The 12639-nt window shown below is 41.8% G+C and overlaps 1 protein-coding gene across 7 annotated transcripts in view; it reads left to right on the forward strand.

Moving 5' to 3' along the window:
• The window catches only part of KCNIP1 (potassium voltage-gated channel interacting protein 1), a 477263-nt gene that overhangs the window by 306295 nt on the left and 158329 nt on the right, over window positions 1-12639 (forward strand). Inside the window, exon 2 of one of the 7 annotated variants that reach the window (XM_028717520.2) lies at window positions 3774-3868. The exons of the other annotated variants lie outside the window; for them this stretch is intronic. The gene's annotated coding sequence lies outside the window, so the exon portion shown is untranslated. The remainder of the gene's footprint in view (window positions 1-3773; window positions 3869-12639) is intronic. 7 annotated transcript variants of the gene reach the window in all.

The raw sequence follows: 12639 nt of genomic DNA on the forward strand, positions 1-12639 counted from the left end.
GTTAAAATATTTGATCATTTATTGAACCAGAATAGACAGCAGAGGGCAGCATTACGCTTACCATCTCATGTCAAATGAACTGGAGTGAATGTGGTTTATATCTCCTGCACCTGTTTGAGCTATTAAGTTAGTGAAGCTTATAAATAAATTTGACTGTTAATAAAATATTCATACTGTAATAAGTTTCTGCTGCAGAATTTTATTATTCTGGAGTGGTAAAATCTTATTACTCCGGGAATGCATGTTGAATATTTCAAAGAGGGGGAACAGCGCCATTCCCACACGTGTGTGCTGGGACATGGTAGCCACTTGGAAATGTATGGCAAGTCATTTGCTTGGAGTGTCTCACCCACAACATCTCTTACGGTTTTCAAAACAAGAATGCAGCCTTTTTTTCACCCTGGTTTGTGTTAGCATGCCGAACCTTGACAAAACCATTTGGAGACCAGCTTACCCAGACAGGATGCCGTTTAGACCTGTCTTTGTCAGGCAGTTGTATTTTCAAGTGGCTGTCACATTGAAAATACATTCAAGTGACTGTCACACTGAGCCTAAGATGGCTTTTACATCATGAGCCTCTAGCATTGCTTTTGGATAGTCAGCTGAAAGAGGAATAAAACTATAGTTCCATGTGGTACATTGTATAGCACTACCTAGCCTGGCAGTGTATGACCCAATGACTAATATCCTTCTTTAAGGTAATTCAGAAGCAAGTCACATTCAGCAAAGAGCCTTTTACAACTTTAATTAGAAGCTCCCTCCTTGTAGGTTCTGCTTTTAATTGCTTCCATTTCAGCAGGGGTCATTGGTGATGAATTGTCCTTTAAATGAGCCTTAATTAGTTAGTTCCTGTTCCCCATGGAATGGGCTTTAATTACTGGCTTCTCATTAATTCATTTTCTTTTATTATAGTGAAACACCACTATAATCAGTATAACAGGGCATTGGCACTAATGCGAGTACAAGGAAATTCTGGACAGTTCTGAGATGAAAGAGAAAAGATGGGAGAAGAGAGTAAGAGTCAGTTATCCATGGAAACATAGGTGGTGGTGAGGCGAGGGCATCCATCTAGACATGGTGTGTTTTATGAGTCTAAGGGTTTAATTGAATAAAGGTGAGTGGGACTGTGCCACTTGTCTCACTCTGGAAGTCATGTGTGGCAGTTGGCACCAACACATGCTCACCTATGTAAACAGAGGTGAATGTCAGTGTTCTATGCATGGATGTTAAGTGAAGGGGCTGCTGCTGAGAGGCAGCCAGGCTAAGTTAGGAATTGAGTTGAGGGAGGAATTAGCAGCCAGCAGCAGTCATACTTAGCTGATTGCAGCTTCTGTGAGGTCATGATCAGGACTTGTAAACAGGAGTGTTTGTGATGGCATTTAGTGGGGGAGTTTGAAGGGGAGGCCCGACATGCTGTCTCACAATGTACATAGGACCAAGAGACTTGGATGACAAGGGTCCTGCTGCAGTGACCTGCAACACTTGTGCCATGTTTATCTTCCTGCCTGAGAATGTGCAAAACTATATCTGCAGCAATTGCAAGCTGGTTGCCTTGCTGGAAGAGAAGGTATAGCAACTCGAGGCCCACGTGGACTGTCCTGGAACAGCAACATAGGGCGAGCATGCACCCCTAAGGAAGGAGGAAAATCATCCATTGCAGGAGATGAACCTCTGGAGGAATGTGATGCACATTCTTAAATGGACAGCTAGAACCACCCAGGTCTAAGATTTTCCTGTTTTAGTTATCAGTTTCATTTACTATTTTAAAAATTGATCCAATACGTAACAACTGTATCTTGCTTTTTCTGTATATGTGGAAAATGTCCTCTGACACCTTTCTGTCACACCTACTTATTCTAGGAATTTCCAAAGGTTTCATAGAAAAGGTGTGTTCAGATGGTGTATATTTGGGGCAGCTCAATGGTTGTGTGTGTGTGTGTGTGTGTGTGTGTGTGTGTGTGTGAGAGAGAGAGAGAGAGAGAGAGAGAGAGAGAGAGAGAGAGAGAGAATGCTTAACTCCTATTTGTGACTGAGCTTTTCAAAGGGACCAAAGGAAATTTGGCACTTAGTGCCAACAGATAGCAATCAAAACAAGTAATAATGTCTAGCATCTTCTCCTCTTTTCTCCAGCTGTGATTCTCAGTTGTTCTAAAGCAGAATAAACAAACCACAAGCCTCCAAAGAGAACCAGTGGTGGATCATTATTCTGTCCCACACTTACCGTTGCCAGAGGCGTTGCTTTCTCAGTGATATCCTTGGAGCACTAGGATTGCCAGTTGGTGGATAGTCCTTGTAAAATCTGTCTGGTTGTCACCAGGCCTTTTTAAAAAGGGTAATCTGAGTTTTCGCTAATGATCAGTGTTGAGATTGCATTGTTGCTTAATTTGGTTGCAATATTTGCAAATAAGGGTTGATCATCTTTCATTTACCCATATCTGAAATGACTGCCGCTTTCTTTAAAAAGCTGCACTTTTCGAATTTAAGTTGTCCCCCTTTTCCCTTTTCTGCTGTACATACTGGCAGTCGATTCCCCAGAATGATTTTGAAAATGCAATCTGTTGGGACGGTAGCATGCTTCCATATATGGAGTCAGGCTATTGGTCCATCTAGCTCAGTACTGGCAACAGTGACTGAAAGTGTCTCTCCAGGATTTTGGCTAGTACAGGCAACCCCCTCCCCCATTTACACACATTCAAATGGGTGTGACTGCGCCATCACAGAAACGTCACAGAAAGGGGTGGGGTGGGGTGGGGTGCAGCTTTTCTAGTGGTGTTTCAAATATACGTGATTTCACTGATACGTGCAGTGCCTTGGAACATAACATCCACATAAATGGGAAGTTGCCTGTAGTCTCTCCCAGCTGTACCTGGAGATACCATTTGCGATTCAAGCTGGCACCTTTTGCAGGCAAAACAGACACTCTGCATTGTCTCTTCCAGTGTGTTTAGTTACAAGTGGCAACATGGAAACATGGAGGACCATGATTTTTGGGTTCATACATGCTGTGATAACACCCAGTGCTTGTTTTATTAAATTGCTTGTAATGAATATACTTCAATTTGGTTAGAGCACAAGAGATGCATCTCTTTAATATTCTCTCCCTCTCTCTCTGTCCCTCCACTCCACTTTTATAGTCGAATGTCAACACTTTTGAGATTGATTTTATAGAGATGTAATATTAAAGCCAAACTTACTCCTCTTGTTATGTTTGTGGAGCATGATCAAGAATTCATTTCCTGTTTAAGGATATCAGCTTCATGGTGGCAGACAGATTGTCTTGTCTGCCCCTCAAAAAAAGAAATTAAAATTGAACAAAGGGGACAGCCACATGCTGTTAGAGATGTTTATCCCTACAGAGTCATTTTTCAATGAACATTTTGCAAACCACATTGACTCAGTAGAGAAAGAAATTAAATGGACTGTTTCAAAACAGACCACCAGATCATATTGGCAGAGAGAAAATCTGGAGTGGAAAAGTAGACACGCATTATAGATTACCATTTAACAGCACATCCTTTTAAAATGAAATTACCAGGATGAAAAGGCTATTGCAGTTATTCAAATGGAGAGAGGGAGGGAGGGGGGAACCCTCTAAATAAATAAATCATCAGACACATTGAAATTGTCTTAGCTCACGCTGCTGTGATTTTGTTTTTCTCAAGAATCATTATTTATTTTTTAGTCCTTGCCAACACACATTTCTGCTGAAGCATGTGAGCAATAATCCAATCAAACAACTTGGTGTTTTCTCTTTCTCTTTCTTCTTTTTGCAGGTAAGTCAGGATTGGTCTATTTGGTGAAATGTGCAGTTTGGGGATATAAGGAACCAAAGTAAGCCTTCTTCAAGCTGTCGCAGCCTGTTAACAAGGTTAGACTGTCATCTTCAAAGTTTGCACAGCCCCAGGCTCCGTAAGCCACTGAAATGCCGATGATGCTATCATCAAATTCACAGTAAAGACTGTATCAACACAATCTAAGCCCCGCTGAGTTCAGTGGCGGCTTTTCTATTATTCATTTGAATAGTGCTTGTTTTCCATATTCTTTAGGTGTTTATCTGGAAAGTCGGGATCACATGCCATATGGCACAGAGACCCTAATTCCAAGTTACTTTTCTAGTGTGCAGCTGTACTGCACATCTATACATTATATGTCTATATAATGCTGGTGGCTCTGCTTCTGGCTTTCCCATAAGACCCATCCCTTTAAGATCAGTTCTTTCTAAGAGTTCCTTATGGCCCTTTGCTTTAGTGAGTGGCAAGTTAACAGGTCATACACTGAAAAGCTTACTTTGTGAACCGGTTAAAGAAGTGGTTGCCTTCCACTAACCATCAGGCCAAGAACATTGTTGCTCCTGTCAACCATTATATATGACTGCTGTGGAATAGGCATGCCTTGCTTCCTACATGGCCCTCGCTGCTCTGAACGCCTGCTAGCAACGAGCAGCTTGTCATTCATTTTGGCATCGAAATCAGTTCATTGAGCCAGCTGTCATACCTTTCTACCACCATGGATTTTAAACTTCTTTTGTTTCAGGGTTCATCTCCTTTTTGCTCCTCTCTCTCTAGCGTGGTCAGGGATGGTGGAAAGAATTCACATTTAACACTGTATAGAAAACTGGATCTCTTCTGCAGGGGGCAGCAGGAACTGCCCAGGGTTCCTACAGGAAGCATCTCCTCTGGTTTCCCCGCCCTCAAAATGTGACTGTTCCTTGTTTCTGCTTAACCACAAATCATTTCTGTACAGTTCTCTTTTGTATCCAGAAATCAGTTAGCACTTTTGTCCAGTTTAAGGGAACATTTCTCCCTAAAGGGAGATGGTCTTGATATGGTTTGGTCTGGCTTGTTCTCCCCTGCATCTGGGTGTGGATTGCTTTTATACATCAAGGTCATATTGAATGGGTTGCTTGCAAATTGCACAAGGGAGATTTTCTTTATTCCAGGTTTGATGTGCTTTTTAAAACAATGGCAGTGCAATCCTATGCATGTGTATTTGGAATCAATCCCCACTGATTTCAGTGGGTCTTACTGCCCATTATGCACACAAAGTATTGCATCCTGAGATTTCCAGTTGTAGAAATTTATCTTGTGTATTGCAAACTGAATATGACTACTTTGCACCACCTTTTTCATTGTATACTATGTGACAGCTCTGGTTTGGTGTGGTCGCATGCAGATTAATGAAAAAATGTACCCCACAAATATAATAATAATGCAGGCAAGCCAGGCCCATTCCCCTGTTTAAAGATATGAGGACAATTTCTAAAATCTGTATCTCTGAGAAACATCCTAAGTCTAACTATCCCAGGGTTCTTAGCATTCAGCACAATGGGATGAAAAAAGCAACACACCATAGGAATCCCACCATTTCAGCTATCCAACATAGCCTCACTGTAGGGTTTTTAAATTGCAACCCTCTGTAAATGTCATTACACTTAAGTCCCTGGGTGTCCATTTAGACTTGATGGTTACCAAAAAAGCAGCAAAAGTCCAAAGTAAAGAAGTTTCAGATTTTAAAAACACTTGTCATTCCTTGACTTCCACAATAGATACTATGAGACTCTTTACAAGATCATTGCCACCAATGCTCAATGGCAGACAAGTGAATCCAGACTAAAGGTCTTTGGGAACTTTATATGGGAAAATGCGGTGTGATGAGCCCTGTGGTGTCACCCGATTTCCTGAGCCATAAGGATTCTGTGCTGTTGTGTGCGTGTAGCTTGAACTGTATGCAGTTCTCTCCAGCAGTCCTGATAGAGACAGAGCTCCTTGCCTAATGGGTGCTGCTGGTTTGAACTCCACAGTGCTCAAAATAAACACTCTTGACTTGACTTAAATGTGCCCAGTCTCCTGTATAGGCATAGTTCATCTGCCACCATCTCCCTGTTTCATTCAGTATGCTCTTGGACCAGCACAGTCATGTAATAAGCCTCACAGGTAAAACAGAGCAATCCTTACCACTGAATAATAATAATAGATAGTTGGAAGTTTTGAAGAAAAGCATTCTCTAGTGTGTGAACACTGGTTAGACCCAGACAGAAGGAAGCCACTTCTGCTCCTACTATTGCTCATCTGCCTCCAGGAAGACAGCCCTACTCTGCTCAAGACTGGTAAGTGCATGGTTATTACCATTATTAATTACTGTATCGTTATTTTTTTTAAAAATTGCATATCCTTGCAAATATGATAAGGAAGGAGGAAAGTCTGTCATTAACTTGCATTATGATATTTTAAATGAGACTTGTTGCCCTTACTATGGTAGTCCTCAAACTGTGCCAGATTTTGCAAGTGAACTTTTTCAGGGCGAAAAAAGGGTTTCTTTCATGTTTATTTGTGGTTGTTCAGAGGTGCTGTGTTTTCCCTCCCTCCTTGGATGCATTTATAAAAAGGTTTCTTCACAATGTGACCCCATCATGAGCCAAGTGACTTGCTTCAGGTAGCACAATGGGAAGTGATTGATGAAGACAAGGATTTGGTTTCTGAATCATGCAGAAAGGCTTCTTAAAGTATTTGCCATAGGGTGGCACCACGTGGGCAGGGAGAAGTCTGTTTGGTCTCTCCTTCAGCCAGCAAAACGTCTTGGCCCAGCACTGGGGATGGAACATTTCTCCATTGCAAAGACAACTAGACTGACACCCCCTGTCTGTTTGTCTTCTCTTGGCAGGTGGTCTGATAGACAGCAGTGCAAAACAGAGTGTTTGCCTGGTTCACTAAACAACAGTCTCATATCTCCCCTCTTCAAAGTCAGGGTAATGATAGGGTTGACCTTGGTGACAGTGTGATGTTTCAAAACTTGATTGGCTCTGTGGTGATGCCAGTGAGCACAAACAACTGTCATCCCCCTTCCTCTGGCTGGAGTGAGGAGGAATACATCCCTCTTATCATGACAATATAGACTTGCTCTCTCTTCTCTCAGATACCTGCCTTGCACCAATAGATGAACACATTTGTTCCATTTCTATTCCCCCTGAAAAATCATAAAAATTGGGTGTGTGTGTATGAGGGAGATATTCAAACTTTCCATTTTGGCTGAATGCTCAGTCGCACCATCAATATCTTTCATCCGATGCTTTGTCTCAAGAATTCCCATATCCTTCTGCTTCCACCTTTATAGAAAAATGTGGTTTTGCATTTTGCTGCTGCTTCCAGTATTTGTCCCTAGACTTGCTCCTCAGGGGAAGCCCACAAAGGGCAAAAAGAATATTGTGATGTGATCCATTTTTGTAGAATAGTCCTCATCTGGGGACTGTGCTAGCTCAAAAATGGGGAACCATTTGTGGTAATGAAGCAAGGGTGGTACTCGCGAAGAGTTTAAAATAAGGATCAGCCAGACAGCAATTGGAGAATAAGAAGGTGAGGTTTATTGCCAGGCAATAAGGACCCAGTTGGAATATCTTCCAAAGAACTGGGACCCCGATAGAAATCCAGAGGTCCTTATACCTGAGTAAATCACAGCAAATCATGGATCATAAGACAATCATGAGGGACTCACAATATTGTCAGCGAGAATCAGCCAATCAGCAAGCGGTTGTCACGCTACCCGACCCCTGGTCAAGCCTTGGTCAGCACCGGATTCTAGTTCTGCTTTCCGATGCTTGCAGTGACGCTCTGTCTAACCTTTCCCCTAGTTATGACAGGACAGGGAGCTTTGGACATTTTGCGGTTTTGCTCTTCCTGTTCTGTGGATTAATTTAGCCTGTATCTGAGGGGAATTTGTACCAGAATCTCTGATTCATGTCTTTTCCCCTTGTCCGGGGTGCACAGATGTTTAGGGGAAAGGTCGGCTCCTAACTTTGCTGTTTCAAGCAGTTTGCAGTTAGCTAAGGCACAGCTTCCCTTTTGATTCAAAATGGATTATAAAGTACTGTAATCCTTGATTTGTGTAAGCATATTTGGATATATATTGAATATATTGGTTACTGATAACTGATTATATGGATAGCATAGGGGTAGCCCTTCTTCCTTGCCTCAGTTAGATGCCACTTATCTAGGAAAAATGAAAACTTACCACGTCAGCGGAAGTCATTTTAAAGGGCTTTCTCAGGTATGGCACTTGGTATGTGTAGAACAGAAAGTTGGTCCTTACTGGGTTTGACTGTGAGTCTGAAGCTGAATCCAAGATTTCTGGGCATCGTTCATATGACATTACCCTCAACTAGAACTCATCCCAACCTCCTCCCCTTTCTGAGCAATCTCAATCACTCAATTTCCCAATCCTGGGAAAATCCAAAAAGAAAATCAAACCCCAAAGCAAGACCACATTGACACAATATATTTTAAAACGCCATGATGCCACGTTAAGCAGGCATGGCTTCTGGGAACTGTAATTTTTTATGGGTGCTGAGAATTGTTAGGAACCCCCTCGCACAGCTACAATTCCCTGAGAAGAGGAAATTCTTGAGAATTGTCACTCTGTGAGAGAAGAATTATTAGAAGAGTTATAAGACTCTTATTAGCTCTCACCACACTTAAATTACTGTGCCCAGGATCAAAGAGTTCTGGGAGCTGTAGTTTGTTAAGTATGCTGGGATGGGAAGCCTTGACTGCTTAAAGTGGCATAATAGTGCTTTAAATGTATGCTGTGGATGTGGCCCAGATTTGCTGGAAAAGGGGTGTAGAGAAAATCTAGAGCTTGTCTGCAGAGCGGAAGGAAAGGAGGACCTTTTTCTGCCTCCCCACTTCCAGTCATTCTCTGAAAACTGGAGAAGGGGCCCACAGAAGAATATTAAGGGGACAGGCAGGCGAAGCATGGCTTGTTTTTGTTTTTGCAGTCTTCAGATGAGCACTAGACCATATGAAAAATGAATATAAGGTTTTAGCTGGAATTATTTTGTACTCAGGATGTGATGGTAGTACCAGTGGGGGAGGGGGGGGGAAGGAATCTACAGTACATCCAACTTATCCAAGAAACTAATTAAAATGTTATAGAAAACAGCATTGCTGTATTGTGCAGTCTACAGTGTAGCTTTTTATACTGTAAGCCATCCTGTGATCTTTGGATGAAGGGCGGTATATTTATTGAATGAATGGATGAAAATAACTAACTAAAAGCTTTGCATTTAAAATCTTCGTGGCAAACAGTGGAAATGCATTGTTTCTAGTCTCTCTTGTTTAGTTCTTGCTTGCATTTTTAGGATCTATCAGTGCAGATTTTATTCCCATCCCCACCTCAGATCCCTGAGTTGCATTTTGTTTGATGCTCAGCTGCCATTATCATGGACATCTGGTTGTTTCTGATTAAGTCCTTCTACTTTCTTACTGATAATTCAGCATGAAACATAGGAAGCTGCCTTATGCTTAGGCAGACCATTGGTTCCATCTAGCTCAGTGTTCTTAACACTGACTGGCAGCAGCTGTCCAGGAATTTCAGGCAGAGATTCCCCCCCCCCCCCGCCCTGCCTTGGATATACCAGGGATTGAATGTGGGACCTTTTGCATGAAGAGCAGGTGCTCTACCACTGAGCTGTTGCCCTCTCTCCTTCCTCCCATATTATTAATGCTGCTGAATACCAACTGCTGGAAACCACAGGAGGAGAGAGTGCTCCCGTGCTCGGGTTCTGCTTGCTGGTTTTCTGCAGGCATCTGGTTGGCCCCAGAGAGAAGACTAGATAAACCATTGGTCTGATCCAGCAGACCCTTCTTAGATAGTTCATTGTGGGCACAACCATGGGGAACCTATCTATCCTAAACCTATACAGTGGTACCTCAGGCTACATACGCTTCAGATTACACACTCCACTAAGCCAGAAATAGTGCTTCAGGTTAAGAACTTTGCTTCAGGATAAGAACAGAAATCGGGCTCCGGCGGTGCGGCGGCAGCAGGAGGCCCCATTAGCTAAAGTGGTGCTTCAGGTTAAGAACAGTTTCAGGTTAAGAACAGACCTCCGGAACGAATTAAGTACTTAACCCGAGGTACCACTGTACCACCCAGTAGAAATTGAATTCTATATTTGGCTCACCAGCTTCTAGTAACTTTCTGGAAACCCATATCCAAAACATCTATTAGTTTAGCAAAAAGATCAGGCCGCCCTCAGGTTTATAGAACCAATACAGTGGTACCTTGGGTTACATACACTTCAGGTTACAGACTCCGCTAACCTAGAAATGGTACCTCGGGTTAAGAACTTTGCTTCAGGATGAGAACAGAAATCGTGCGGCGGCAGCGGGAGCCCCATTAACTAAAGTACCTCAGGTTAAGAACAGTTTCAGGTTAAGAATGGACCTCCGGAACGAATTAAGTACGTAACCAGAGGTACCACTGTAGTAACATTTCATCTGGAAAGCATCTGCTTTACTTCAGTTTTTAACTGAGCCATTTTTATTCAAGCACCCAATAAGGGGAGGAAAAAACCAAGCTTGCAAGTTTTAAACTACATCCATATTTTATTTTTCTGCTTCTCCCAACAAGGCTTCTCTGGTGTCAGATAAAAAGCCTCAGCTACAACAAATAAAATAAAATAAGAATTCATATAACTTTATATTGGCAATAAAAGATGACACATTGGTGTCTTTGCAGGTAGTTCCCTTTCTTTAGCACTGCAATCATTAGTCTCAGGCATCGATTTATGAGCCCCGCATGTTATTCCTGGGGCAAGGAAGATGTTATGAAAGCACAATGTAGATCTCAGGTTTTCCTAAGGCTGAAGAATTCTAAAGAGCTCTGCTTGAAAAACTCAAGCTCCAAGTTGAACTATGCTGCTTATTGGCATTTATTTTCCCTCAGGTCTGCTGAACCACCAGCAAAGTAGGCCAGTGGCTGCAGCACAGAGTGCAAAATTCACTCTGACGAAGGCTATAGGTAGATGGAGACTTTAAATATTTCCATCTAATCTGTCCCTCCTAAGCTCCGCTGCCCCCTCTACACCCACACCCATAGACACACCTGAGCAGTGTGGCTTTAAATAGCCAACCTCCTGTCCTGCTTTTCTTCTGTTCTGTGGTCTCTCTTCTTTGGGCAGATGCAGCAGAGTAGGAGAAAGTTGATTTTTCGGGTGAACTCGGCTTGGGGGAAAGCATCAATGAAGAACCTGGCTTAGTTTCTTTGGGCTTATGGCCAGTAGCCTTAGAGTCTTTATTAGGAATTCAGTATGATTTCTGAGCCTTTGGCATAACAGGTCCTAGTCTCAGCTGCATTCTCCTTCTCTCAGTATTTAAGCTAGAGGCCAAGGCCCTATCTGGAGATGCCGGAATTGAACCTGGGGCCTTTGCAGTTCACCAAGCAGAAAAATGCTAACAAGAATGTTATATTATGGGAAACTGCACACAAAACCAGACAAGCTCATGAAAGTGATGCACAAAAATACATTGTATTATGGAACATTTCTTGTAAAAAGCATTATATTGTGTTTAGTTGCACACCAAAGCAATGCCAGACCCTCCAAGTGTCCCTATTTTCCAGGGACAGTCCCAGATTTACAGAAGCTGTCCCAGTTTTTTATTTGATACCAGAATGTCCCACTTTTCCTTACGATGTCCCTCTTTTCCCTGGAGAAATACTGTGACTCCTGAGCCAAGGAATAAGTAACTATTCAACCTTTAGAATACATCTGTATAGGGATGTTTTTTAATGTTTAATGGCTGGTGTATATAATAATAATAATAATAATAATAATAATAATAATAATAATAATAATTGAATAGGACGTATGTATTTTCATCAGAGAAATGTTAGAGAGTATGCAGCGCATGAGGAGGAACATGCACAAAAAAGGTATACAAATTTGCAAGCCACTTATTAAAAAATTGCTGATGAAAAAATGCAGTGAACTAAATTTAAAATTGGAAGCATGAGGAGCAGAGACAAGCTGAAACTGACAGATTCATCTGTCCTGGTTATGACTCTTACCTTAACCAAGATTCCAAAGGTCTTTCTAAATATTCTCTACAATCTGAGGGATTCTGATCTCTTTAATACACTTCTTTTTCTAAGATCTTATAAAACAGCCACGAGCATCTAGATCCTGAACGTCTCTTAACTTTTATTCCATTCAGCGTATCCCTTCTTTCTCCTCAATGCTGCTAGGAGCAAATGATGTGCACATCTTCTGAGATCCTTATGCTACATAGGATTTGGCTCTTGATTCTGCTACTGTCCCTGTTAAATCAGCTGGGTGCTCCACTTATATCTTGACTTACTAATAATCTGCAGATTTATCGGTTAAATCCTTACATGCATAGTTGGTTGGGCACTAAAATAGTCCATCTGATGATAACAAGGTGGGATTTGGGGTGGAGGTGAGGTTTTGGATCAGTAACACACAGCCCATAAACAATGTAGGTAAAGGTAAAAAGTAAAGAACCCCTGGACCAGTCAAATTTGTTTTCACACTTGAAGCTTAAAGTGATCCTTTCTTCAGACAATGTACAAATCTAAAACCTGCATTAGCTTGAATACTCATCCAGGTCACAAATGCTTCCCTTCATATTTTTCTTCCTCAAACTTTTTTTTGAAAAATAGCGTAAGAGAGGTTCAGTGGTTATTCAGACATTTTATATGAACAACATCTTCATCTTGAAGTGTAGAATATCATGATCACCGGCTCCTGATTGTGAAGTCATCTCCATACAAAGGCAGAAAATCTGCCTTTCCCTGGAGAGTGTTCGATGGAGTTTATTGTCACCCAAGATGAAGAATAATGTGTCT

The sequence above is a fragment of the Podarcis muralis genome, chromosome 2 (genome assembly GCF_964188315.1).
Source record: "Podarcis muralis chromosome 2, rPodMur119.hap1.1, whole genome shotgun sequence".
NCBI lineage: Eukaryota > Metazoa > Chordata > Lepidosauria > Squamata > Lacertidae > Podarcis > Podarcis muralis.